The following is a 26,880-nucleotide window of genomic DNA, read 5'->3' on the forward strand; positions in this document are numbered from 1 at the left end:
TTTCAGTGCTTAATGTTTCAGTGTAGAAACATTTTGAAGAAACATTGTTTAAAATCATTTATAGGTCACAGATTCTGAAGAATAATATTTTGCAGTATATAGACCATTACAATATGGACGTCTTCTTCCAGTTGGAAAAAAGTATTTATTTCAAAGTTGGCCATTGTAATTCAATTTTACTTTACCGAGAGTAATATTTAAAAGCTAGTTCCCATGCTAGACTATGCACAAAGCGACAAAGTGTATGGAAAATACTTATCTGTGACCTTATAAATTGTTTCTCATGTGTTTTCAGGGTAGCATTTACCTCAATATTCTTGGTCATTTTGAGTTATTGATCTGCTGATGTCAACACATCTTCTAAAGGGCTTTCTGGAAGCTGACTGATATATTATAAAGTTTGAATAATATAGTTGGAGCTGTATTTTGATTTTGTTAGAGTTTTGATGCTTTACTGTATTCTTATATTACTATGTTTGGAAAATCAGTACAGGAATTTTATGAATATAGCAATAGCACTTAGACTTATATACTGCTTCATAGTGCTTTATAGCACTCTCTAAGCCACATGTGTCAAACTTGCGATGTCAACGGGGTGGGGGTGGCCAGCGCATATTGCATCCGACCTGTGGTCCACGAGTTTTGACACCTCTACTCTGAGTGGTATGCAGAATCAGCATATTGCCCACAACAATCTGGGTCCTCATTTTATCAACCTCAGAAGGATGAAAGGCTGAGTCAACCTTGAGCTGATGAGGATCAAACTCCTGGCAGTCAGCAGAGTTAGCCTGTAATACTGCATTATATCCGCTATGCCACCACAGTTCCTTTATATAACCAAATATTGGTATAAATGGAGCTTTGAGGCAAAAAAATATTCAATCTTCACTGAACTGGGAATACAGATAGTCCTTGACTTACAACATTTAGTGACTGTTCAAAGTTACAACAGCACTGAAAAATGTGACTTACAACCATTTTTCAAAGTTGCAACCTTTGCAGAATCCACATGATCATGAGGTCAAAATCCAAACATTTGGCAACTGGTTCATATTTATGACTGTTGCTGTGTCCCAAGGTCATGTGATCAACTTTTGCGATCTAACAAAATCAATGGGGAAGCCAGTTTCACTTAACAATTGGGGTACTAACTTATCAACTACAATGATGGTGGCAAAAAAAAGTTGTAAAATGAGGCAAAACTCACTTAATAAATATCTCACTCAACAACAGAAAATTTGGGTTCAATTGTTGTAAGTAAAGGACTACCTGTACACATAAGAGTACTGTTGTAGAAATGGGTCTTGTTTGTTTTATCTGTTTTTCCAAGCAAGATTATAGTTTGGTAGTATCTTTTATATATCAGAGCTGGGCAGAGAAGGGATTTGCTTTATTGCTTCAGATAACTCATGTTAAGTCAACACCATGTATACTTTTCCAAAAGTGATAACAATTTTTTTATTTTCTTGAATTGGGTTCTTAAAACAAACATTTGGTGCAAAGAGGAAATTTTGATATAAAAAGATTTGTATGAAACTGGTATCCTAAACTGGTGGTACTGGTATCCTAAACAAATTCATGAGCTGTTATTGGACAGCTTATTTCTATTTTGAAATTGTAAAGAAAACCTTGGTTGAATCTGTCTCTTCCATCTCTCCTAGGACATGCTAGAAATCCTTTTACAAAGGTATTTAAATATGTATTATAATATCTAATATTCCCCCACCCCCTAAAATGAACCAGTCATTTACTCTCAGCTCAACTCAATTTACAAGGTTGGGAGAAAAAGAGGAGGCTTATAAAAATAACAAAAGCAGGATAAAAATCAACAAGATACTGGTTCTGGAAGCTTTTGAAGTGCATTAGATCTTCAACTCCGAGATCAGTTTGCTACAAAATTCCAGGACCTGCATTCCTAGTAGATCTAAAGGACACAAGGATGGGGAAGACTATCCTATGGAAAAGCATTCTTAGCATTAAGGCATTACCCAACAAATATAAATGGATCCATTGTTTGCTTCCCCCATCTTTTTACCCCTTAATATATTGATTTCATCAAGTTCAATAATTATCACTAATGAAAGGCTTTAGGAGAAGCGCATGTTGGTACACATCAGTGCTAAGAAAGAAGCACAATTGCTAGATATTTTTTCCACTTTTATCTTCCTGTCACTTTTTTTTTGTATGACATGATTTCAGTATGTGCTCTTTCTGTTCTAAAAGAAAAATACTTTGAAGAGGAAACCTTGGTAACAGTAAATGTTGGCTGAATATGAGACTTTTTTCTTTTTCTTTTTTAAACAAAAAGAAGTGAAGCTCTTTGCTGCCTATAGGATTAAAAGGTGCTTAGAACAGCATGGAGAAGGTATCTGAAATGCAAACACTGCTAATGTCTACAAGGCTTGAGTTCATTTTCCCCTATTTGTTGTTTCTTGATCAGCTGCAATCAAAGTAGCATAGCAGACATTTTTGTACTGCTTCAAATTGTTCACTGAAGTACAACGCTCCATGTTTTTATATTTTTATTGCTTTTCATAGGCTAGCTCTTCAATAGTTTATGATAATAAGTTTTAAATAATTATTATATAAAAATAAAATAAAAATAAAACAATAACTTTGTCATTGTACATGTATACAGTATACCCATACAACGAAATCCACTTAACACCCAAAGACCAGGTCCAACACACATAACAATCCCCAAACACACCCCCACCCACCACAAATTTCCCACCACTAAACCACCCAAACATCCACACAACAGACCAAGTAATGCTGTCCAATAGCTTACTGATGAGGGAGAAGAAAGGGAGTCAGAGTCCTAGTGTATTAGCACAGGAATTCAGTTGGAAAGCTTTCCCAAGGGTAATAAATCAGCTTTCCCAGGCAATAAATCAGTTTATTTGACCTTCGCATATGGACCTGATCTTTCCTGCCTTGTGTCATCTGGTTCAGTCTAGACTGTGTTGTCTTCCAATTCTCTAATCAGTGTCTGCACCACCATTACAGTGAAAGTTGTTGAAGTCCAATGCAATTGGATAACAGTGAGCTTTGGAAACTTTTGGAAATCCTAATGTTTCTGAGGAGCCAGTCTGAATAATTAGTGTTTTATCACCAAAAGTTTACATTTGGGAGATTGTAAACAAGATATGTAACTTTAGGATTTGTGACCTTTAACCTTTTGAGCTTCACCTTGAATCTGGTGTTGCCAAATGTATAAAGAACAGCAGCCTAATTTTGTATTTGCATGTTGTTAATGGGTATCTATCCTACCCAGGCAGCTAAATTCCAAAACATGTTGCTGGTTGATAAAGGCTGTCATCCAAACAGGAAGAGGTAAGGATATTTTCCAACTCTGGAATGCCTTGAGCAGTAAGAAGTATAAATCAATCAAAGCACATACTATCTCCGGAAGGTCCCTTAAAATCTTCTGAGTTTCAATTAAGCCTACTTTATCCTGCTTCTCTTCCTTTATTAATATCTTACATGCACATTGCTTATTTTGTGTGCTACTACAATGCATATGTGATAGAATGTGGGGAACAATGTGTTGACTAATAAAGAATATTTGTAACTCAGGATTGAAATGAAGGGTCCTTGGTGCTCTCTGAACTTGTTTGTTTTCTTGCAGATGTTTCCTTGCAGCACTGATGTTACCTAGTTTGAATAATGAAACGTCTACAAGAAAACAACCAAGCTCAGAGAGCACCAAGGACTCCTCAATGTATTGACTTTCAGAAGTTTCTAGATTAGATATTATGGTTTGCATAGAATTAGAAAGCTTGAAATAAAATTGGGCTTTGGTTATACTTGTAGAATATTGGCCAGAATGTGCCAAACCTACCATTAGCAAGATGGCTGCTTGTGACAGAGGTACAGTTAAGGCTAATAATTTAGTCAACTTCCTTTCTATCTTACTAAAAACTCATTTGAAACACTTGATTGGTGGTGGAGGCTGTTATCTAAGGGTTTATCTGGTGAGGAAGATTGTGATGTGAAATGTAGGAATAGGAAATGATAAAAGAGCATAATGGTAAATAAAAGAAAAATAGATATGTTGTGTGTTTGTGAAACAAAGAAGGGAGAAGGAAGTGATATATTTTAATGAAGTTGGTCCTGACTTCTGGAATATAGTTGTTGAATACACGTAAGGAACATGTTGGTTTAATTATGCAATTATGTTGGTTTTATTCTGAAATGTATCAGAAAACATGACAAGTTAGCATTTAGATTGTTGTGGGTGTGGAGGTATAAAGGTTATCAACCTTTATAAGTTGATAATAGTTGTTGTGGTACAAACACCAGTCTCTTTGAGAGGAAGCTTCCTCAGCAGTGAATTAGTATTTTTAAACTTGATTCCTGTGGAGCTTACAGTTGCATGTTATACTCCAGTGACTAATGATAACAGAAGAACCAGGGATGAATTTTGGGGGGAAATTGTGCAACATTCTGAGTGAATAAAATCAAGAATGTGGACTTCTATCTATATAAGAATAGATACATGAGAATATGAGGAAAAAGTTGGATCATTCATAGATCTAGGAATAAGAATACTATTTGGTGTGAATATCTGCTCAGAAAAACTTATATTCATTTCTAGTTAATGGATTAAGCATAATTCACTTCACATGGTGTCCTGCATTAAAGAGTTTCAGAAGATAGATTTATCTTTTAGAAAAATGAAAAAAAACCCATAAAGAATGAATGTTCCAGCTTCCTGGAACAGAGTGAACAATACTTAAATGTGTCAAGTGACACCATTGGAAAGAATGACAACCTTGATGGAATGAATTGCTGAAAGAGAATGTGGAAGACTGTGTAGGAGAACGATAGCCACAACAAATGAAGAAAAAATATAACACGTATATTGAGAAAAAGATATCTGGAAAGAACATAGAGCAGGGAATGGGTTGAGATTCAAAGGGCAGAGAAAATGTAGACTGGTATTTTGAAAAATGCAAGTGAAGTAAATGGAATTAAAATTTTTAAAAATTAAAGAGGCGAATCACTGCTATGGAAAGTGAAGCTTTGGACAGATTGGATGGATGGACAAACAGACAGATAATTTTTAGTAGATTAACAAGTGCAACTTAATCCTGTGTATATTTTCTCCCGCAGAAATATCTTATCAATTGCAAAGGGACTTCACTCTCACGTGGCCCTTACATGGTACTGTATGATTTTTTTCCAGTACCTCCGTGTATATATATATATATTTTGCTAAATTCCTAACCAGAGCTAGACAAGACCGGATTGCTACTCTTCCTTTTATTAGAGCTCGACTACTTTTACGCCTGGATGCAATGCATGTGCTTTAGGGGTGGGCAGGGAGCCGCCTCTGACCTCATCTCAGGAGGCGCGTGCCGTGACGGGAGCCGGAGCGGAGGGAGGCGTGAGCGCGGCGAGGGCGAGCTCTGACGCGGTCGACTTCACGTGAGCTCTCTGGGGGACGCGAACTTTCGTGCGTAAAGCGGGAGAACCAGCAGCAGAGTCGCTGCGATTCCAGTCACCCACCGAAGGCGGCGCGTGAGCTGGAGCTGAAGGGGAGGGGAGGGAAAGAAAAAAAAAAAAAAAAACTCCACGGACATCCTGGTCTGTACCACTTGAAGGAAAAGCCGGAGTGGAGGGAGGCGAAGCCAAGAGGCAGCTAAGCCGGAGGATTGGCGGTTTCTCGGGAGTTTCCAGGCAGAGGCGAGCAAGAAGCAGGGACCGCAACGGCTTGGTCGCTCGGTGAGTGTTGCTGCCGCCTCCCCCCCCCTCCTCCTCTCCCTTTCTGGTTTGCTCGTTGATGCAGATGGGCTGCCTGGGCAAGCTCGGCGTTGTGCAGAGATCCCTCCTTCGGCGCAAGGACGGGTGGCCGAGCGCCCGAAATTGTTCCTCCGATCCGGTCTACGGGTAGTCGCGGTTTGCAAGCTCAGGAAGCGGGGTTGGTTGCAGGCAGCCCCTTCCTGCGCCCGTTGCAACGCGTTGACTTGCAAGCCGGCGGGGCTCGCCCACCCACATTTCTCGCTCGCGTCCGTCCCTCCTGCAGGTTTGCGGAATGAAGCGGCCGGATTAAAGGCTGGTGCCTGCGATGAACTGCCCTGTTAATCCCGAACGGCGTGAGGAAGGGCGGATTCTGTCGGAACTCCGCCGGAGAGATCCCCCCCTCCTCCCACCGTATCTGTTGCATCATGCCCATCCTTGCCCTGGAGGGCGGCAGGGTCTCTGTCCTTACTACATCCTCGCTTCCTTGTCAGCAAATGCGCCCCTTCCTTGGAGAAACTGGAAAGTTTGAATGGGGCTCGGCTTTGTCCCCAAACCATAGGAAGCCGGGAGTTTCCTTGGCTTCCCAAGAACATTATCCTGCTGCTGCTATTCCTCCAGTCTTCTCCCAGCTGGTAACCTCCCACTAAATTGCTCTGCCACCCTCATCATTCCCAACCAGAAAGGGGATAGGAAGAATTGGACTATAATTGTTGGCAGCATATTTGAAGGGCTGCTTCCCATGCCAATTTATATTTGTGGCTGTACCAGATTTTTTTTTTTTATGCTTTTCTTTGTGAGATGTGGACAGAAAAGAAAATCAAAAAGGGTTTGACCATAGAGGTCCAGGAAACATGGAGGCTGAAGTGGGTAGGGGGTATAAAAAAAAACCTTGCCAGTTTCTGCTGCTTCATCCTGCGGTGTTTGAAAGTCTGATTGTAGCGTTTACTCAGCACTGTATCCAAAGTTCAGTGGGGCTTACTGCCAAAGGAACATAAATTTGGAGCCTAAGCTGTTCTGTGATTTTACAGAGATAGCTTCTTATGGTAGTTATCTAGCCACAATCTAAAATGTGTTATATTTCCTTTGATAGCATGACTCTTGCTTCCCCCTGTTTAACATTTCAGGGGTGGAGTTTAGTTTAATTATGCATTCACTAATCCTGAAGCCTTTAGTGATGGAGAAAAGGTAACTGAATTTAAGACCATTAGAAAATTGGATATTTTGCTACCAAACTTTTTTTTTGTTGTTAAAAAAAACACCCGTAGACATCACACTACAGAGTCCAGGATATTTGAAGCTGCCGGGATGACACCTTTAAGATGACACATTTTACTCTGATGACTTTCTATAGTGGAGCTTTGCCAAAACTGATCAGGTTAAAAGTTTACAGTGTGTCCTTGCAGAAGTAATCTATCCTTTAATCTTCTCCCCTTTGATGTAGTCTCCTCTATCTTAGAAGAAAACAGCACATTCTCTCCCCTCCCCCATCTCTTCTCACATTAACATGGGAATGGCAGTCTTGCCTGATCTGATAAAACAGCTTGCTTATGTCTTCATATTAGAAACAGCAAGGAATAGGCAGTACATAGTGTAGTCAGTGAGCAGATTAATTTGGCAGATTTGCTCATACACATTTAGATTTAGTACTTAGCTTTCTTTCCATTTAACTTTCTCTTTAGAGAACAGACTTAGATATTGTCACTGATTACATTATCAGAATGAAAAGGATGTGAGTTGTGAATTATGAAATCACAGTTCAGTACATCTGGAGAATGCAAGACTGGAAAATGGCTGTAAGATTGTCTTGGTTATTTGAACATTAGTGTTCAATGTATAGATTATTCTGATCTTAATAGTGCAACATGGCCTCAATAGATGGCAGGCTCTACCTGATCTTCACATATCAATTCCTGGTCTGTACTTGGATGGAGGCATCCTGGAAAGTCCAGAGTTATAGGCTTGTCAAATAAATTGGGGTGGGGGGGTTCGTCTAAGTCTTCTGTATTGAATCTGCATCAATACATCCATATAAGGCACCCTTAGTTGAACTTAATTCAAAGGCACATTTTTTCCTCCATCTTGGAGATTGGGCATTCTGAAATCCCTTGTATAAAATTGGCACATTTTTTTTTAAAAATCAGATCTTTTGTAATCTGCTGAATTCTTAACTAACGCTTGTGCTTAGCCAAAAGGTCAGTTTCAGCATTTGGTTCCTCTGCATTTTCTCTTCCCTTTTGTTGGTGTTGTCTGTTCAGATGTACAGATACATCTGTTCAGATGTATAACCTCCCCTTGATCATCTGCTCTTTGCTTATTGTGACATCTGTTGGTTTAGGATCTAGCATAAAATGTTGGCAGCCAACTACATGGCACTGTGCAGCCATGAGGTAGTGGTAAATTTTGTAGAAGAGGGCGGGTTAGTACTCTTAGTTAATACTCTTTGAACAAGGTTTATTCAAGGTTATCTTACATCCTTGCCCCTAAGCACCTCAGAAATGAAGTGATGAAATGCACATAAAGTTCCTGATTTCTCTCGGTGAGCAGTCAGATAATAGCTTGATTTTTCTAGCTTAATGCTTTTCCTTTCCAGTTTATTTGGTAGCTAAGCAAAGCACACAGCAAGTTCCTAATAGCATTGTTCAAAAGGAGAAAATAATGACATCTTCCACATTATGAGAATATTCATCCCTAAAATAAAACAAAAAACCCCTTTCTAGCAGCCCAGGGAGCTGAATTAGACTGAAGTAATGATCGATTTGTCATTGATCTATCAGCAATTTCAAATCAGGTGTTTCTACTTCATCTCCAGCACTAGTTGTATTATCACATTGGCCTGTATTTTTAGTTTTGAGATTCTTCTTTTGGTTGTTGAGCCACATCATTGTTCTTATTTCCAGATTTCAAATTTAACACTTGTGAACCAATTAAAAAATCACCTACTGAAGTTTTTTCTGACTTGCATCTGATAGTATATGAACATCATACATAGGACCAGTTATCTGAGGAGGCACCTGTCTCCAGTTACATCCAACCACACAGGGAATATGTTTCAGGTGCCACCTGCCAAGGACTTATATGTGGCTGGTTTTAGGAAACAGGCCTTCTCTGCACTAGCACCAGTCTTATTTATTTATTTATTTATTTATTTATTTATTTATTTATTTATTTATTTATTTATTTATTTAATTTCATTAGATTTATATACCGCCCTATTCCCAAAGGACTCAGGGTGGTGAACAGCCAAAAAGATAAAACACACAGATTATAAAATTTAAAACAGTATAAAAACATATTAAACAATTTGGCCTGAGACGAATTAAAACATCCCCATATTTAAAAACAGATTTAAAATTACTCATATACCATTTAAAAGGGAAAGTTAGGCCAGACCAGCCTGTTGGAATAAAAAGGTGCGTAAATCCGGGATCCTCCATATCTCCGGGGGGAGCTCATTCCAGATAACAGGTGCCCCCCCAGAGAAGGCTTTCCCCCTGGGGGCCGCCAGCCAACAATGTTTGGCCGACGGCACCCTGAGGAGCCCCTCTCTGTGAGAGCATACTGGCCAGTGAGAGGCTATTGGTGGCAGCAGGCAGTCCTGTAAGTATCCAGGTCCTAAGCCATGGAGTGCTCTAAAGGTGGTAATCAAAACCTTGAAGCGCACCTGGAAAACCACTGGGAGCCACTGCAGCTCGCGCAGGAGAGGTGTCACATGGGAACGCCATGTCGCTCCCATAACCACCCGCGCGGCTGCACTCTGCACCAGTTGGAGTTTCCAGGTGCTCCTCATGTAGAGAGCATTGCAGTAGTCCAGGTGGGAAGTGACGGGGGCATGAGTGACCATGCGTAAGGAGTCCTAATCCAGCCTTATGGTATAGCGGTCCCCCCCCCAAGTGAGGTTCGCTTCCTCCTTGTTATAGTTCCATAAGTCCCTCAATTGATGTGACCCAGTGAATAAAGGAATTGGATTTCAGAATATGCCTAGACATATGATTTGTTCAAGAATATACTGTAATCAATTTCCCATGCAACTGCATAACCGAGTTTCTTTTAAAATGTTATGACTGGTTCCAGTCATACTTATAGAACAAAGACATACATATTATACAGCATGCTTCTAAAGCAGTTCTTCATGATGGCTGGGGAATTCTGGGTATTGAAGTCCACATATCTTCAAGTGGCCAAGGTTGGGAAACACTGTTCTAAAGGTTACAGAACAGTATTTAATGTTTGATAGGATAGTTGTTAATTTACTGACAGGCTAAGATTCATTGTCGCTTTTAGTATTTCAGAAAGCAAGGTTTACATTTGTGCATCCATTGATTTTCTATTTTGAGGTGGTGTGCTTGCTAGAGAAAAAATTGGTTTTCTAAATCTTTAAAAGTCAAATAATGCAGAAGTAATGTGTTCTGCCTAAATTGTGTTGGTTTCCACTATATACTCTGGTTTTGCTGAGTGTTGCACAATGTTTCATTTTCAAGGAGGCCAAGCAGAGGGAGAACATTTGAGCAGCAAAGGAAAGCTAATAACTAAGAAAACAAATCATAAATGCAGAGTACAAATTAAATTTGCTACCCTGCATACATTGCATGGCAGAACTGTTAAATATTCATTAAAAATCAAATAAAATGTCACATATATTAACAGAAAAAGGCTGCAAGGAATAGTCATATTAAAAATAGTATTAACTGCAGCATATGAATAGGTTCACATAGCACATTCAGCCATGGCTTGCTTAACCCTGATTTTTTTTTTTATTAAGCTATTTGGCAATCAATGCCAAACAATTAAAAAAATGTGCATCTTGAAAAGGACAAACTGAAGTTCTGAGAGAATAGAAAGGTGTTTACAGGGTTTTAGATTAGGGAATCTGAATAAAAAAACTAGTAGGGCTAGATTTAAATTTTGGTCTTGTACTTTGGTCTCTATATTATTCTTTATATATTTCTAAGGGGAATTCTTTGAGAAAGTTTCCCTATTGCACCATCACACGTCTTCAGAAATAACATCGCTTATTCTCTAACTTCAGATTTATTTTCTCCAATTCTCTGATTGCACATGTAGAATTTCCATTTTGGATTTTACTTCATATAACCGGTTAACAATATTTCTAAATATTAAATGAAAATAATAGACCAAGAAGGAGGCAACCAGTCTCGTAAGGAGACTGTAGGTAGGTATACTGAGGGAGTGTAAGCAGTTCTGAGGGAGGCTGAGCAGCTGCTGCTGTAAATACTATATGTTTTACTGTCATACCACATTATATCTCCAATAGAAAATGCTGATTCTTAGATCTCTAATTTCTAACACTTCCCTTTTTTATGTTGCATTGTTAAGATCTGCTGTTTGAGAAGGAGGAAATACTTTAGTCAACTTGGCCATTTTTGTATTAGCATTTTGCTTTCCTTGTGACAGGAAGTGCCGTTTCAGTGGTGTATATGGGTGGACCAACCAAGCCATTTATTGTCTTGAAACCTTTATTTTGTAGTCTTAATACTTGAAGGGTTTCACTGTGTTTATTCTTAGAAACTGATCTCCACCTCCATTGTGAACGAAGGAGCCTGTGTTTGTACAAATTGATGAACGGGTTTCATCTCAGAGTTTGCCCCTGGATCCAGTACACTGCAATGATGCATCAGGAGTGGCTGAATGAGAATCAGATTTATTTAAGGATTTGTACAGCCACCCATATTACGAACCACAGTCCTGGATGACTCACAAACAATAAAAACACTTAACAATAAACAACCATAATAAAAACTCCTGGATCTCTGGGGCAATACTCTCCCAAACATTAGCATACCACCTTGTTGAGTTCCTTCTATCCCAATGCTTATGGGCAAAACTAGCTCTTTCAGGCCTGATGAAGATACAAAGAATATGAAAGAATGGAGATGGTGACAGACAAAAGGGGGAAGGAAGAATCACTGCTGCAATTTAGTCCATCCTCATTTTTCTTCTTTTTCCTTCCAGTTCTTCCTACTTTGGCCCATCAGTTGGCCTGTTAAAGTATTGTGTCCCAGCTATCAAAAAGAAATGAAAGGGAGAACTTTTCTCCCCAGCCACAGTTGTCTGGTTGGGATAATAATAGACAGTCAGCAAGGTGTTTAGAAGTGTGACTGGAAGCTACTTACAAGTGACTTGGGGCAAGAAAAAAAAATCATATCTTCTTTTGAATAGGTAGAAGAGAAAGCATGTATGTGTGTTCAGTAGTAGTGGTGCAGAGAAAGAGATAGTGAAGATGTATGAGATTGTTATGTTGAGGTTGATAGATCTTATGGGATGGGAGTATGGGATGAAAAATTGTTGGAAGTTGAGAATCTAGGATGAGAGTTGGAAAAACAGCTTTTAAAAGGGTAAGAACAAAGAGCAGCTTTGTGTTTTGTAATTCAGATACCATCTCTATCTTAATGTGCCAATTCTTGGGCAAGCTACTGATTTTACAGCTTTCTTTGAAACTGCTGCATCCTCCACTAAAGCTGGTTTGGACAGTATCTGTATCAACTTGTACGAATTGCCCATTGATTCAAAAAGGCTCAAGACAAAGATGGTTGCACAGTACATGCAGAGATTAGTGCGTATGGTACATGAATTGGATTGAGCTGCAGGATCATATATTTCTTTTTCTCTGCAATGAAGTTTTGGTTTGTTCAGCACTTTCTATTCCATAAAGGATTTAGTTATATACAAAGAGACTGAACCATGATCAAGGTATATAATGTAGCTCTGAAATGTTGTATTGGACAGCAGGCTAATTCTATTCTTTGGACAGTTTTTTTCAAGAAAAAATCATAATAATCTCATGTATTTGTACGTGATGTGAATGCAGCAGCTAGAATTATCTTACATTAACAGCAACAGCATGTTTGGGGGAGGCAGCAGGTGATGTGCCAGAAGAGAGAATATAGAATTTGATGTATAGAATGAAAGGGATTGATAACTCATAATTTTCCTTATTTGGAAGAAGGAAGACTAGATTTAAAACTACACTCTTCCCAGTCCATTATATTTCTCCCCCTACAATGATGAATCCATTTTTAATGTGCCTTCCTTTTTGATTTTCCTCACTATATATCAGGGGTGTCAAACTTGTGTCGTCACACGATGTATCACAACCTTTTCCCCCTTCGCTAAACTAGGGGTGGCCGTAGCTAGGAGGTGATGCATCCGGCCCATGAGCTGCAAGTTTGACACCCCTGCTATATATATATATCTTTCCATGTGTGATCTTCATGCCATGCTGCTGAAAAAGTAATAGACGTTATTCAAGCGCTTGTCCCACAAATAAGCCTTCAATACAATCTCCTCTAACCTTATATTGTCTGGATGTCTTCATTTACAAGCCCCACCATTGCCAAGTAGCATGTCCATTGGCTGCATTGGCTAGGGCCGTGTGGCTTGCTGTCTATTAGGCCCAATATAACTCAAGAATTATCCAGGCTTCAGGATGGTATCTGTAATGCAACTCTGGGATAAATACAGAATTTTGGGAACTCTTAAGAGAAATTTCACACCGTCTGTTATAATGAGTTTATTAAGATGAAGTCTAACAATTTGAAATGCTTCTTTTCAGGTTTCTTGTCATGTGGGTTGAGATGGTATTCATGAGATAAGCTGTTAGCTGACTCATATGGCTTATATCAATTCTCCCGCCTATTCCTTTCTTAGCTTTCCCTCAATCTGTTCCATTGTTCAGGGCCAATAAAGGGCAGCAAATTGATAAGGGCTGTTTCAAATTGCTTAGTTTGTTATAACTCAACATGGTTCTTCTCTAGTAGACTTCCCAAAGTATCCAGTGTCTATGAAATAAGATTACATGTTTGTCATCCTAAAATTGAGTAGCTAAAACATATTTCTGGGAAGTAGTAAACTAATAAATAACCATTTAGAACCCAGGAACTAAGACCCGAGCTAAAGATGACTCTGAAAGAGTTCAAAGGAGGCAGGTTTATGGCTACTTCCATTTCCTCACTTTTAAGCAAGCTCCTATCTCTATTGCTTTTAAATATTTTCATGTTTCAGGGATCATACTGAAACTCCTATAAGTCAATAAGTTTTTTTTCCTTAGAGAAGCATATGACTTTCACAAATTTTCAGTAAGTGCCCTAGATTTACTTTTGGGAAAGCTGAGAGTTAACTGTTTTTAAGCTTGCATATGACAGTTTGCTTGCATATGGCTGTCCTGGAATATGAAGGTTCCTGGATTTGGTAGTGCCAGCCAAAGAACTGTTTTGAGGGCTCCTTCCTGAATGGAAGGAGATCACACCTCCAGGAAGACTGTATTTCATAATGCAGGGACTACTACTGAGAAGGCCTGTCTCTGAACTCTGATGGGCTTCACATGGAGGGTGCAGGCCCACTTTTCTGCCCCAGTAATGAACTCACACCTGACATTCTAAGACAGGGCTGTCAAACTCCCGGCCCATGGGCCAGATGCATCACATGCTGGCCACGCCCCTGCCTGGTTTAGCAAAGGGGGAAAGTCCCAATACGTCATGTGATGTCGCTGTGACATGAGTTTGACATCCCTGTTCTAGCAGTTTCTCCATAACTGCTGGATTTGCACATGATACTGCCATGACTTACAAGTTGCAATGGCTGGATTTGAACAATGTCAGACCTGTCATATTAAGACTTTGTCAAGTCAGGGTCATATGCCCCCTTGCAAGCTCCCCAAATAAAGCTGTTTATTTGCGTGCATATAGCAGTGATACCCAGCTATTTTGAGGGGAGAGAGAAAAAGATATTAGAGTCTCCTTCAAGCTGGGCTTGATTCCTGCTGACTTCATGGACACGTCCCTATGGTGTTTTTGGCAAACAAAACTCAGAAGTGATTCAGTTCTGCTTAGCATTTTGAGATCAGCCAAATCAGCTGCTCCACCACCTGGTTGGACAAAATCTGATTCTGCAAAAACATTTTTAAGGCTATCGCAGGGACACCAGGACGCTTGTATTCATGGTTTCAAGAAAAAAGAGAAGGGAGTTTTTCAGAATTGTGTATCCCTTTTACATGTTGCATTGAGAGGAAATGTTATCCTATGCAGATTTAATAGCCTCTATTTTTGGCATCCTGCAGGTAAACTCAAATTTTCAGGCTGAACAATTCCAAACCATTAGCTTTCTACTAGGGAGCATTTACAGTGTCAGACGTAGCAAAATGGATTTAATTGCAGGGTAATTTTATGTTTTGCAGATTAAATAACAATTGATCAGAGGTGGATATTTAAATGATATTTTAATTAATGAAGTCCAATTTGCATTTTGTCATATATACTGAAATCTTCAGTAGATGTAGGTCAGGGATTTAAACACACTGAACATAGACATCATTTACTGCTATTTATGTGACAGCAAAAAAGAGACTTCAACAAGCCAGCAGAGTAGTAGGTGCCTAACCTTGTGATGTACATCTAGAGCCTCCTGTCAATCAGCTATTCTTCTATGTGCTTTGCATCAACTCTTATTCTAGGAGCAGAAAACCAAAAAGTTTAAAAGCTATTCAATTTTTAAAAGCTCACTGAGGTATCTAACTGCTACTCAGCTCCTCTGAGAGGAAGTGATTCTGAATAATTCATGCGAAATTCTTCTGTGGTTTGCTTGTGTAGGAATAGGCTCACCTTTGTCTTTCATAGGACATTTTGTTGGGTAGAATAGAAAAAAAAAATAGCTTATTTTCATTTCTCATGACATGTGGCTGCTAATAAGCAGAGCCTTGTTGAAACGCAATTTCCCTCAGTGTGAAAAACAGAGGCAGGGTTACTCACCATCTTCACTTTTGCTTGCATAAATTGCCACAGAGCAAAATTCCCTCATTCATAAGAAACAGGCCTTTGCAATTACAGGAATTAAGCCGCACATAGTTAACTGCTGAGCACCAATCATTTTCACCTATCACTGGTGGAACTTTAGTCTTGAGGGTAATATCCCTTCTGTATTCTTATTCATTAATTAGATTTGATTATAGCTGCTGGTGACAACTGAAATATTTGGATAGCAGTGGTGTTTCATTTGGCTTCCAGAGTATTCAGGATGAAAGGAATAAAGGTTTCTGAAGGTCCCCTGAGCAGTGTTTGCAAATGGGTTGCCTAATTCATAGTTGCCAGAGAACATCCAGCAACATATCAGTCCTTCACCCCGCTCCATTAGCCTTTGTTTGCTATTCACAGAACAGGATAGTATCAACACATTCAATGAGGCAGAAGCTCTCACCTGAAGAAAGCAAGCTTATGGCTGAACATCTGTGAAATGGGAAATGGATGATGCTTGAAAACTGGCATTCATACCTAGAGATGAATTACAGTTTATTGTCCCCAGGAGAGAGAGAGAGAGATTTGAGCAAATTTGCTGGATGCATCTTTAGATTTGTACCCTCATTAGGAGAAGTCATGGACAATCTCTTGGACTTTCACTGAGTGTTGCTTCTATTGAGCCAACAGAATGAATAGGAGAATGAAGAGAGGCCACTGCAACTCAGGAGCATGAGAAAAGGGGACAAGCATTATTATTTTTTTTATTATTATTATTCATATTTCTATGCCGCCCACTCTCCAAGGACTCTGGGCGGCTTACACCAAAGACAGTATACTTAATAGCATATTGCCCCCAACAATCTGGGTCCTCATTTTACCCACCTTGGAAGGATGGAAGGCTGGGTCAACCTTGAGCCGGTGAGATTTGATCTGCTGATCTGCTGAACTAGCATCAGCTGAAGTAGCTGCAGTACTGCACTCTAACCACTTATATGCTTGTTTTATTTGCCATTCATTTCCCATCTGAAGATGGTACATGGTAGTGCCAAGAATGGATGAAAATACTCTACACACACAAAAAAATTGTGATTAACTAAATCAAGTTTTATTTTCCCTTCTACTTAGAGTTTGACTTTGGTTCTGTCAAAATGCATGACCTCTATCTTGAGTTTATAAGATTCACCATAGAGGGAGATGCTACTGTCAAGCTAGAGGTGAACATCATTGTAAAATGTATATGCAGATTTATTATTTATTGGATTTATAAGGCTGCCCAAGTCCATAACACTCAGTTGGAATACAGCAGTAAACAGAACAGTAAAACAGTAAGAGATGCAAACTGTGTATGTCCAAAATGGCAATTCCTTGAATAGTTAAAATTGTATAGGGGCTCAGCACTCATCCTAGCCCAAAATCTGGGGGTACAGCCAAAGCTTCTGAGACTTCTTGAACTTTATGAGATAGGAACCATGAGAATCTCGGTGGGTGGCAGGTGCTGTTCCCCTACAGGTTTATTATGGGGCACTTTTTTATGGAGTGGGTGACTTTGAGCCAGTGTTAATTCTTGGCAACTGCCTGCCTCCTTCCTGGGGCTGAGAGAGAATGACTGGCCCAAGGTCACCCAGTTGACTTTGTGCCTAAGGCAGGATTAGAATTCACAGTTCTGCTTTCTAGCCTGGTGCCTTATCTACTACACCAAATTGACTTTCTCACTATAGGAATTAAACAAGGTTGGTCTGAACATATATTTGGAAAATGACACTCACTTTGTTTTCGCCAAGAAATTTCTCCTTCAAGTGATGATTTTCCTTGATGGATGGATATGTGTGTGTGTGTGTGTGTGTGTGTGTGTGTGTGTGTGTGTGTGTATATAGAGATAGAGATAGATATAGATATAGATATAGATATAGATATAGATATAGATATAGATATATATTTGTTTTCTCAGGTTTTCGCGGGTGTTTGTATGTAGGTCTTTGGTTATTCGGGTTATTCGGCAAATGCTCCTGGAAGCACGAAGCCGAGAACACCAGCCTGAAGATGACGAATGAGACTTCGTCGAAACGTCGCCAAGACACTTCCAATTTTACGTGGGAGAAGACCCGAATAACCAAAGACCTACATATATATATATATATATATATATATATATATATATATATATATATATATATATATATATATATATATATATATATATATATAAATCTGAAAAATATGTTTAAAAAACATTTAAGATTTGATACCACAAATTTTTTTTTTATTTTTATTTTTTTGCAAATTCTCCAAAGCTTGAGAAGAGATTCACTTGATAATATGTTGCCCTAGGAAACAATTCTCTGAGGCTGCTAGAAAATGTTGCTGCCAATCCAGAGGATATTTCTCCTAAGCAGAGCTTTGAAATCTCTCTTTTTCCGGTGAAACAGCCAACTTTGAGCAAGACCTGTATATTGCTATTCACTAATGGGAATGAATAGGAACTTTTCAAATCCACAGGATGCTGCCATGGCTTGGCTGTGCTGTGTTTCCACTAAGTAATGGACAGAAACATAGTTTCTTTGCAAGGCTTTTTTTGCAGTTGCTTTTAAAGTTGTTTGATGTTTGTGTTAAAACATAGACGATGCCTGTGTCCTTTTGCCCACAGAATAAGGTGTTTTATCTATTTTTAAAACCCAGTATATTGGCAACTGAATAATTGGTGACGCACAGACAGTTACTGTTCTACAGTCCGTATGTTAAATCAGTATCAAATTTGCAAGCCTGAATCAAGATATTTTGCTGCTTGAAGGCTCATCCCTTAACCAACATTTTAATCATTCTTGTTTTCACCATTCAGACATCAATTCCTCTTTATATCGATCTTCCGTTACCTATGTTACTGCCCCAAACAATAGCCTTCGACCTGAATAACCTTCATTCTGCCAAATGAGACAGCCTAATTAGCTGCTAGTTTAACCCTTCAGAATCTCATCAATTAATTACTTTTGATCAGGGCTGTCAAACATGTGGCCCGCGGACCGGATGCGCCATGCGCTGGCCATGCCCACGCCCGATTTAGTGAAGGGGAAAAAAGTCCTGATACGTCACGTGATGATGCCATGATGACGCCGTGATGACATGAGTATGACACCCTTGCTTTTGATCATTAATAAATAGCTAAAAGACTTTTCTATTTAAAACCCACCTCATAATCTCTTCTTTTCTGAGATAGCTGGCTGCTTTCATATTTTTCCAGGTGAATGCATTTTAAATGAAGCCCCTTTGTTCCCTTTAACTGGAAGCTATGGCTACGTTGTTTCCAATTGTGTGTTTGAGTATTCCTTCTTGATTAAAACAAGCAATTGACATGCTATACCTCTGGCAAGAAAGGAACATGTTTCCTGATAAATGTTTTGTTCATGCAGGCCTTTTTAAACATACTGCATGTAAAAGTATTTAATACTGACTTTGCCCAACTCCAGTCTCAAGTGATTCAAACCAACAAAATTGGCAACCAGATCAGAGGTGGATTTCAGCAGGTTCTGACCAGTTCTGGAGAACCGGTAGCAGAAATTTTGAGTAGTTCAGAGAACCAGTAGTAAAAATTCTGACTGGCCCCGCCTCCATCTATTCGCTGCCTCTCAAGTCCCAGCTGATCGGGAGGAAATGGGGATTTGCAGTAACCTTCCCCTGGATTGGGGAGGGAATGGAGATTTTAAGTATCCTTCCCCTGCCATGCCCACCAAATCATGCCATGCCACGCCCACCAAGCCGCACCCACAGAACCGGTAGTAAAAAATTTTGAAACCCATCACTGAACCAGATAAGGATCTATGTGTGTGAATATTTTAGTTCCAATCTTAACAGGCCTGGTTAAGAAAATACAGGAAACTACCAAGTCTGATGGTTGCTTACTGAATAGGTACAAAAATTAATTAGGCATTTGCACACATATTATTAAATATGAAAAAGAATTTTGTTTATATTGTCACAAGACAATAATCTGATTTAGATATGGTTACGGACAGCCTGATGTGAATGCAGTAGACCAATGGAACTTATCTTTTGGATTGAGGGATTTATTATTGTGTTGTGTTCACTGTTGCTTCGAGATTGTTTGTCTCCTGGATGCCTTGTGCATCCAATTAACTGCTTAGCTTTTGCCAGCTCTCTTGTAGACTAATGAGAAGGAAAACAGTTCAGGTTTCTCAGTCACCTGGTCTCTTCTCATTTACTCTAGGGAGAGTAAGTGATTGAAATTTCCCAAGACAGCTGGGGAGGTACCTTCATTGGACAATCCTACAACTGGATAAATGTAATTTCTGTGGTTGACAAAACCAACTACTAATTCAGCAGGTCTCTGGCTCTACAGTTCTATGTTAAAACTGTAACCTGTCCTTGCCCCTGCTGTGACAAGATTTTGCAATGCAAAGTACATTTCCTTTGTTCTTGGTGTATCAGCACCTTTTGACCTCATGATTTCAAATTTCTCTTACATTACCCAAGAGTGAGCAGTTGATTATTGTTACACATGACTGGGTTTCTTAAAAGTTTGTTTGCAGTTGTTGATTCTTAATCTGCTTTCTGTTATCAGTGGGCCAAAATCGAATGTTAGCTTTGCATTTTGCTTTAGATTCTTATTTATTTATTTATTTATTTTATTAAATTTCTATACCGCCCTTCTCCCGAAGGACTCAGGGCGGTGAACAGCCACAAGATAAAACACATAAATACAAAAATTTAAAATAAATTAAAAACAAATTAAATAATTTGGCTGAATTTAAATTACCCCATAATTTAAAACAAATTAAAATTTACATTTAAAAAGGGGGAGAAGATTTAGGCCAGGCCAGCTTGATGAAATAAAAAAGTCTTAAGCGCGCGACGGAAGGTGCGCAGATCCGGGATCCTCCGTATCTCCGGGGGGAACTCGTTCCAGATCGTAGGTGCCCCCACAGAGAAGGCTCTCCCCCTAGGGGCCGCCAGTCGACATTGTTTGGCCAATGGCACCCGGAAGAGCCCCTCTCTATGGGAGCGTACTGGCCGGTGGGAAATGCAGAGTGGAAGAAATGTTTTTTTTTCTTATCTAGAGAAATAATGTGGAGGCAGAGTGTGAATGTTCACTTCTTAGATATTATCCTGAAAATCATACCATGTCCAAGATGAAATGGATTGAGAGGTTACAAGTTTCTCAAGTTTATTGTGGAACAAACTGGATTTCTTTGAGAGACTCATAAAACCATGTCTTTCCTATTTATAGGTCTTTGCATTGTGACATAATTTCACAAACAAACTCCTACAAAGAATATGCAAGACTTGGGCATTGATAGCATTGGTAGTCCTTACCTTAATTGCCTTCGGATAGATCTAAACCCGCAGTAGCTAATCTAATTTGGACAATATGTCAGTAATCAGCTGTGACTATGAGTGGCTGTACCAGAAGGCAGCTATTTTGCCAGATTAAATAGAGAAGAAAAGTACAAGAAATGCTCTAAAAAAAAGCAGTCCCCTTGAAAATTCAGTCTTTGAATTTTGTAATGAGTCAGGAACAGGTTACCTGAAATGGCATTCCACTAAACAGCTCCAACTTATTTAGCTATGTGGTCCTGCTGGGCCATGAAATAGACCATAATATAGCATTGGAGAGACGGAAAGCACAGGTTGGGCCTATCCTATGGCCGGGTTTCCATATCTACCTAATCCTGTTTGGTATAAGTGCCACATTTTAGCTACCTATACCCTAAGTACAGCTCTTGTTCTCTTAAAAATGGCCAGGTAAATACCGGTAACTAATGGAGATTATTGAATAATAAATATATACTTAGCTTTTTAAAGAATAACCAGAACAGTCTTTTTTTATTACAGCTTTCTTCTCACTGCTGTGGATGCCAGAATTGTTTGCTCATCAGATTACTTTCTGCAGGATGGCATACCTCAAATCGCTATCATTTTGAATATCCTCTAGGACTAGGTCTAGGAACAAATGTGTAAATTATTTTCCCTTTATTAGCCTACAATGTAGACCTTGCCACCTAGTGACTTCATGGACATACCTAAGCAGTTTGCTTAGTAACATTGGTTTGCTATTAACTTCTTCTAAGAAACCAACATTGCATTATGTTTTTTTAAATGAGGGTAATTAAAGGAGGATATTTCCTTAATGCAATTAAGTGCTTGTTTGGACCATTTGGCAGATGTAATGAGTAATGTAAAATTAGAAAACCTGTGAGCCGAAACTGATTTACAAAATGATTGTATTGTTTTATCAGTAGCTTTAATGGGACTGCGGGTCTTACATTTTAGAAACTCTTATATATGCTAGGACAGTGGATCATGCAGTTTTTCAAGACAGGTTGCTAGGCAGCTAGAGAAATGGATTTATATGGCTAGTCAACTAGAAAAAACTTTTTTCATGGATATACTCTACAGAAAACAAGTAGCAGGAGGATTGGGGCTTGAAAGCATAGATTCATATCCTGGTCAGGCTCCAGTGAGATAAAATCTATGCAGACAATAGATCCAAAGAGAACAAAGCTAAGAGACCCGAGAATTGTTTTGATGTCTTTATTTTATGGAACCTATACAGGTAGAACAGCATATGCATATGGCTGTTCCTTGCAAGGATTCCTGAATGTTTAGAATTCCTGTATGTATAGATTTCTCACATATTTCACCATAAGCACAATTGTTTTCTTTGAAAGAAGGCAAAAGCAGTTTCAGTAACTCTTTAATACAATATTTGGTTTTGCTTGAAAATTAATGTAATGATTTCTAGTATTTGAAGAAATACTAATGCAAACATTTCCTGTAATTCGTCCAGTGAAAGTCATTTGATCTTCCTATCTGTGGGTTTAATCAGATTTGTATATAGGCAATAACATTGGTGAAAACTTATTTTTTCAATATCTTTTTTCCCTTTCAGTGCCCATATTTTTTCCAATGTTTTTTTCTCAGATTCAGGAGCCCGAGACCAGTTCCTGAGCTTTTCAGGGACCAAATTCTTATAATTTAGTTGATAGAGAACTCTGAATCTGGCTCTTTATGCTCTTTCTCATATTGTTGAGAATTCTATACTTTGAAGCACATAACCAGGCTACTAATAAATCTTTAACTAAATTTAGTTGATAGTTAGATGATCAAACATCCTTCTAGCTGATATTCAGGAGCTATTTCTAACTGTTCTCTCTCTCTCTCTCTCTCTCTCTCTCTCTCTCTCTCTCTCTCTCTCTCTCTCTCTCTCTCTCTCTCTCTCTCTCTCTCTCTCTCTCTCACACACACACACACACACACACACACACACACACACACACACACACACACAGAGAGAGAGAGAGAGAGAGAGAGAGAGAGAGAGAGTCACACACACATTGTTTGGATGCTTACAATTGTAGAATCAGAATTTAATCTGTTAAATAACCAGTTACTACCAGTATGTGGACCTACGTATACTATCCCACAACTCCTGCTTTTACCACCGTCCCTTTTCTTTACTAGTTGAAACCTCCCTGCAAGTACCACCACATCATTGCAGACTTTAAATTTTGTCTTCTCTGCTCCAGTGCACCCCCCCCCCACCCTTTCATTCTCTCTGACCCTTACGTTACTATTTAAAGGAAATCTGGGGGGGGGGAAGGCTGATGCTGAATCAGCTCTCTTGTCTGAGCTGTCATCTCTTTGTCCTTTTTTGAAGATGGTTCAGTAATTTGTATGGTGGCCATAGGGATGTCTTGAGCTTCACTAGTGGCTTCTAGGCCATAAAAGTATGTGCTTTGATAAAATATTGCCTGAATCTTTTCCCTCAATTACCGAATTAAAACAGCAGCTTTATTACTCTTTTGGGCAGCAAGAAAAAAAGGGATGGTTGTAATACATTGGAATAGCACCTGTTTTACCATATTTCCTCCTTCAGAGATTTTGCTCTCTTATAATAGAGACAGGGGGCAATTATTCTCCTTTCTAAATGTCTTAATGCTACTCTCTGGACAAAGTGGCCTCATCTATAATTTGGTTTCCTACTTCTCAAAATTACCCCCAGCATTTTTGGCAAGTGGCAATCTGTATTGCTGGCAAACTCAATTTTCTTTAATATTTTACAAGATTGTGTTGCGCAACTGGACTATGAATAAAGAGCAGCTCTGATCAGCAAGTGATTGAATTTCTTTTCAGATTAGGAGAAGTTGTATTATTTTAAGGAACAGTTATGCAATTCTCTGGTAGTTTCCTACTTATGAATCTGATTAATTATTGCTCCAAGTAATAATACAACACACAGGAAGCTACATGTCTCTCTGTTTATTATAATATTCCCCAGGTATTCAACAGAATGTTTAAGTAAGGAATTATTAAATTAGTCCTGGGTAATTTTAATCTTGCCTTTTAAGGTCAAAAGTGGCTCAAGAATTTATGACCACAATTATAACTTTGAGTTTCTTCCAGGTGTTTATGGGCATGATCTGGGGATACACATTGACCTGGCTTTTATTTTGGAGCAGATGTGACTTGAGTTGCTGCTAAGATACATTTCTATTCTGTTGCCTTGGATCTGCGTATGCTGGACATTTGATGACCAAGCTTCTTTTTGTAGGGAAGTTTATGAAGAATGTGGTAAGGCAACAGGTACAGAGAATCCTGGAAGAAGTACAAATGCTCTAGATGCATAAAAGTCAAGATTCATGCCTGGGGATAAAACTTAAACTGCATTGGTTGCCCTCCTGGATGGGTTTTGGCAGCACTTAGATGAAAGGGTAGTGTGCATTCTCATTTTGTTCAGTATAGTTCCGGACTGCCTGCTAGATTAGGAGGCATTGAAACACATTTGTTCTACTCCTTCCTGTGTAGAAACGTCCAGTCAAAGATCACAGGTGAGAAATGTCAGCCCCACAGATGTTCCATCATGTAATACACTCCAAAGCTAGGGTTTCTGTCTATCTTGTTTTATACCTTACATGAAGCTGCTGAGAGAGGTCTTGCATTGGTCTAGGACAGTGATGGCGAACCTTTAAGGCACCAAGTGCTCAAAGTGTGCATGCACACCCAAATTGCAAGGTGTGGCTTAAATTCACATTTGAGGCTTGCATCTTCTCCCTTTGTTTCCAGCTTGTTCATTGGTACTTGAGGGTGGCACTAGAGATGTACCTTTCGTATGATTATCATACTAATTTCTCAGTCAGGCAGGGAATCAATAATGTGTTATTTTAGTAATTCTTTTCTAGATTCTGCTTCTTGCTATTTATTTAGGATATAATTCTACTTTCTGATCTGTTTTTCTTGTTGCTGAATGTGTGAGAGGTAGGAGACAGAAAAAGATATTTGCCTTGGATTAAATTATATTGTTAACATATTGCTGTCTGCTTTGCATTCTTTAAAAATAGCCTTTAATTAAACACAAACATGGAAAATTCACAGATATATATAAAGATACAAATAAAGTACTTTTTAAAAAGAAAAGTTCCTAACAGTTTCAGAGAAGGATAACCATATTTTGCTATAATGGTCCATAAATAGTAAGCAACTCATTTGTATATCTCAGATAACATTTGATCTTTAGTCCATTGAATAACTGAGGTCATAAATGTATCTTTTTGAAGGACAAGTCTGTTGGCAATATGAAGAGTTGCAGAGAAGGGTCCACTATTCCTGTCCAGCTGTTAGTTTTCATGTAGGCTGTGAAGATCTGAAAAAAATCAGATTAAAAAAAAAAAGGAAAAATCATCAGAGACCCAGTTTGGTCTAGTGATTAGGGCACTAGACTAAAAAGCTGGAAACCATGACCAAGGCAGTTCAGGTCCTGCTTTGGTCATGAAAGTCAGTTGGGTGACTTTGAACCAGTCACTCTTTCTCAGCCCACAGGATTGTTGTGCAGAAAATAGGAGGAGGGTGTGTTGGATATGTTAGCTGTCTTGAGTTATTTGTAAAAACAATACAGGTGGAATCAGGGTGGATTTGATTTAAATCAAGTTGATTTAAATCACAATTTAAATCATGATTTAAATCACTAGTAAAAAGGCTTGATTTAAATCAACTCAATTTAAATCATAATTTTTAAAGAGCAACTGTCATCTCTGCTACTCCTTTGACCCACTGTTGACTTACCGATAGTCCCAGCGTTGCAGAATATACAGCCTCATGCTACATAACTAAGCTCCATTTCATGCTGAATAAACTAAATTATTTATGTATCTTAAATAGAAAACTATCTTAGGATAGATTTTTACCCCAAAAGTTTTTTATTAAAATAAATTAGATATAAATAAAAAAAATCAGATTTAAATAAAAAAAATCAGATTTTTTGGTTTTTTAAAAAAAATCATTGATTTTTATCCACCCTGGGTGGAATACAAACAAACAAACAAACAAATAAATAAATAAATAAATAAAATGGAAAAGCTGTATTAGTTAATTTGTGTAATGACGTATTCCCAGAATAGAGTGAATTTAGGATACCACAATTGAATGAAGTTTTTTGTAGTTCATAAATAGGTAAAGACTTTCCCTGTCCGGTTGAGTCCAATTCTAGTGGGCGATGCTCATCTTTGTTTCTTAACCGAGGAAGCTAGCATTGTCCAAAGACACTTCTGTGGTGATGTGGCCAGCATGACTATATGCCGACATGCACGGAATGCTGTTACCTTCCCACCAAAGTGGGTACCTATTTATCTACTTGCGTTTGCATGTTTTTGAACTGCTAGGTTTGCAGGAATTGGGGCAAGGATGGAAGCTCACCCCATCACACCATGTTTATAACTATTTACAAATTCCCAAGTCTATTATTTGGGCTTCTACTTTTAGGAAGGCTATTTCATTCTATTTTGTGTAGTCTTATCTGATATTAATTCTCTGGATTTAAGCAGCAACAAGTCATGTTCAACCTCTTGGTTTTGCTAAGCAAAACCAGTATTTTCTGGCTTTCTAAGAAAACAGCAGAGAATGAATCTGATATTTCTGAAAACATTTTTGGCAGTCACTCATTCAAATGCTAACTAGACATTGGTCAGGTGCTGCCATCTGCTGAGATAAACTCCCCTTCAGTTTAGTGTAAAAAAATAGGGTGTTTGCCTGGTTGCTGGATTATTAAAGGTTGGAATGATCAAATCTAGAAAAGAGACCTTGAATCTGGCAATTTGTTTCAGTTTTTTAAAAGATCTTCAGTATTTGTGCCCAAAGCATTTGCAGTGGGATTTCCAAATGAATGCTGTAGCAAAATGGACTATGTTTCTTTGATAAAGTATTATCCTTTCTATAATAAAAGGGGGCCAAAGGTTAATCATTCCCCTCTAATATGTTATCTCAGAAAGTTCTGCATGCAGATTTTCCTGCTCTGCAAAGACTGAAGAATGTGAAGGAGTTCCTTTGTAGAACTGAGAGGTAGGAAAAGGAATGTGTGAAAACAAAAGGGAGCAACAAGCCT

The 26,880-nt window shown here is 38.7% G+C and overlaps 1 protein-coding gene across 2 annotated transcripts in view; it reads left to right on the top strand.

Moving 5' to 3' along the window:
• Positions 1-5,425: 5,425 nt before the first annotated feature.
• Positions 5,426-26,880, top strand: part of SLC25A22 (solute carrier family 25 member 22) — a 67,959-nt gene continuing 46,504 nt past the window's right edge. The window contains exon 1 of one of the 2 annotated variants that reach the window (XM_034416812.3): positions 5,426-5,730. The gene's annotated coding sequence lies outside the window, so the exon portion shown is untranslated. The remainder of the gene's footprint in view (positions 5,731-26,880) is intronic. The other variant, XM_034416816.3, reaches the window with a different exon arrangement.

This window comes from Pantherophis guttatus, chromosome 1 (genome assembly GCF_059756535.1).
Source record: "Pantherophis guttatus breed Tessera chromosome 1, ASM5975653v1, whole genome shotgun sequence".
NCBI classification, from domain to species: Eukaryota; Metazoa; Chordata; class Lepidosauria; order Squamata; family Colubridae; genus Pantherophis; species Pantherophis guttatus.